This window comes from Pristiophorus japonicus, chromosome 3, assembly GCF_044704955.1.
Source record: "Pristiophorus japonicus isolate sPriJap1 chromosome 3, sPriJap1.hap1, whole genome shotgun sequence".
Lineage (NCBI taxonomy): Eukaryota > Metazoa > Chordata > Chondrichthyes > Pristiophoridae > Pristiophorus > Pristiophorus japonicus.
Genome location: NC_091979.1, coordinates 47,235,519 through 47,238,833, shown reverse-complemented (window position 1 = coordinate 47,238,833; position 3,315 = coordinate 47,235,519).

The following is a 3,315-nucleotide window of genomic DNA, read 5'->3' as shown; positions in this document are numbered from 1 at the left end:
CACAACATATTCTACAGCTTCTGAAAAGATCCCATAATATTGTACATTAGATGGTAGTGTAGACCATAAAATAGCATACCACAGTTCTCTATACAGAAGCTGTGCGGCCATTACTAGAGTAATAAAACACCACACCATATGCATAGGCAAATGTCACTCAAATTTGGTATTGTATGGTTTGGTAATTCCTGCAAATCTGCAGTAAGTTGGCTCTTTTAGTAGACAAGCTAGTATTTGAAATAAGATGGGCTGTATTGGCAATAAAGAACTCTTTGTTTAAGATCACAGAATGGTAGAGCAGCAGTATAAATTATGGGGCATGTAAGATGAGCAGGAATATGGGTAAGTACAGGATGATATGGTCAGGTAAATAAATCCATTTTAGGTAACATTTTCAATGGAGTGCAGGAACAGAGAGACCTACAGGTGCAGAAACACAGATATTTTAAAAATGGGATAACTTGGGGTAAAAATCATAAAAACTCACATGGGGATTGTAAATTTTATACATGGGGAGATTGAATTCAAAACAAGATGATAATGAATCTGCAAGAATTGATTAGTTTTGAGCATGCCATTATGGAAAGGGTATTGGAGATGTGAAAAGTTTATCAGGGGCTTAGAAGGGCCAGGGACGTGCTTGCTGGAGCAGAGATGGTTAAATGTGAAAGGGTTTGACAGAGAAAAACTAAAAGATTTCCAGTAGTTGGTGCATTGATAGCAACGGACATATAAACTCAGAAGTAGTATAGAAGCATAAAGGGGGAGATTCAAAAAATGCTTTTAATGTTGAGGACTATTGGGTTATGGAATGCTTCACCGCAAGTGATTATTGAAATTGAATGAATTACAATGTTTAAGGGAAAAAGAAGAATAAATATACAAAGGGTTAGGAGAAAGATCAAGGAATTGGGTTATAATAGATAGCTCCAGCACAGACATGTTAGGCAGAATGGCCTCCTGTACCAGAATTTCAAAAACTCTATATATCCTGTACAAATGTGATGAGCATACTAGTGTCAGCTTTTATGCGGTAAATGCGGTATCTCCAATTGAATAGGACATGCTATATTGCTGGTTGAATAGTTTACAAATATTCTAAAATTGTCATCGGTAAGGAGGCAAGCAGAGTAAGTGACAAAAAGAAAAAAAGAATTGAATCATAGAATGGTTAGATCACAGAAGGAGGCCATTCGGCCCTTCGAGCCCGCGCTGGCCCTCTGCAAAAGCAGTTCAGCTAGTCCCAATCTCCTGCCCTGTCCCCATAGCCCTGCATGTTTTTTTCATTCAGGTACTTATCCAATTCCCTTTTGAAAGCCACAATTGAATCTTCCTCCACCACCCTTTCAGACAGTGCATTCCAGATCCTAACCACTTGCTACATAAAAAAAGTTTTCCTCATGTCGCCTTTGGTGGGTTCCTTCTGCTGTTTTTCTTGGCTTCCGTTTGCTCCTCCACGTTGGGCGGTCTTGGGCCAGGGATTCCCAGGTGCCGGTGGGAATGTTGTACTTTTTCAAGGAGGCTTTGAGGGTGTCCTTGAAGCATTTCCTCTGCCCACCTGGGGCTCTCTTGCCTTGTCGGAACTCCAAGTAGAGCGCTTGTTTTGGGAGTCTCGTATCGGGCATGCGGACGATGTGGCCCGTCCAACAGAGCTGATCGAGTGTGGCCAGGGCTTCGATGCTGGGGATGTTGGCCTGAGCGAGAACACCGATGGATTTGTAGGATCTTGTGGAGCCAGCGTTGGTGGTACTTCTCCAGTGCTTTGCTGTGCCTTCTGTACATGGTCCATGTCCCTGAAGCATATAGGGGGGCGGATATCACTACTGCTCTGAAGACCATGAGCTTGGTGCCGGGTTTGAGGTCCTGGTCTTCAAATACTCACTTAGGGGACCGAAGGCTGCACTGGCACACTGGAGACGGTGTTGGACTTCGTCATCGATGTCTGCGCTTGTTGACAGTAGGCTCCTGAGGTATGGAAAATGGACCATGTTGTCCAAGGCCTCTTCATGGATAGCCATATGTCTGCTACTATATATGTCATGAGCGAGCTCCATGTTGGGAATGGAACCTCACACGCTTATTCCTAAATGCCTGGCTCGGAATTATGTTGATAAACTGTTTATGTTTCGTTTCTGAGGTTTATGAGATGACCCTTGATATATTCCTATCCTGTAACATTTCAGACACTGCAGACACTAGCCTAGAACTGCTCCTTCATGGGTCAGAGGTCACGTGGTTGCAATAGAGGGACTGGAATTTGGGGAGAATCCATCTCTGTCCCTTGAAAGATGGACTTCAAATTTGAAGTATCGTTGTTAGCTGGGTGGACACTTCTTCCTCTCAACACTCTCCTTCCAACCCCAAAGCCCCCTCCCTCCCCCCATGCCCCCCGCCCCCAACTACACTACCCAAGTCCAATCTTCAGTTTCAGGCCATGTCTGAGGACATCATTCCTGGCTTTCCCCTGGGAAATCCAGCAAAAATAGCGTCCTGCGGTACTGATGCCTGCAGAATGCAGTCTGGGCTGTAAGTAGATGCCACCAGAAAGAAAGCAAACGTCAATTGATCCCAGAGAGCTGTAGTACTTGCCTTGTGTCCTAGGAATCTTTAGCCCGAATTACGTGCAGCTGCTCTCAACTGCAGGGTACCATGCTGTAATTCCATCTGCTTAGCTGGATAAACCACCTGTATCGCAGCTGCTAGTGCAGGTGTGTACCCCAAATAAAGTACTAACCTTACCTCTGGGATTTGGGACGGATTCATAGAAACACAGAACATAGAAATTTACAGCGCAGAAGAAGGCCATTTTGGCCCATTGTGTCCGCGCAGGCCGACAAAGAGCTGCATGGCCTTTGGTCAGCAGCCCTAAAGGTTACATATAAACCTATGAACAATGACGGAAAGGTTAAGAGCACCCAGCACAACCAGTCCGCCTCATACAGCTGCGATACCCCTTATACTGAAATATTCTACACTCCACCCCAATCGGAGCCATGTGAACTCCTGGGAGAGGCAAAAACCAGATAAAAACCCAGACCAATTTAGGGAGAAAAAATCTGGGAAAATTCCTTTCCGACCCATCCAGGCGATCGAAACTAGTCCAGGAATCACGCTGGACGTATTCTATTCCCTGCAGTACTTGCCATTATATCTGCGCCGACCAACAAAAGGTCATTCAGTCTAATCCCAATTACCAGCTCTAGGTCCATAACCCTGCAGGTGGGACTTAACCACCAGGAGAAACATCTTCTTTGCCACATTTTTGGTGGTACCATTGTACTACTGGAATTTCTAGGTTACTGTGTTTGTAAGAAA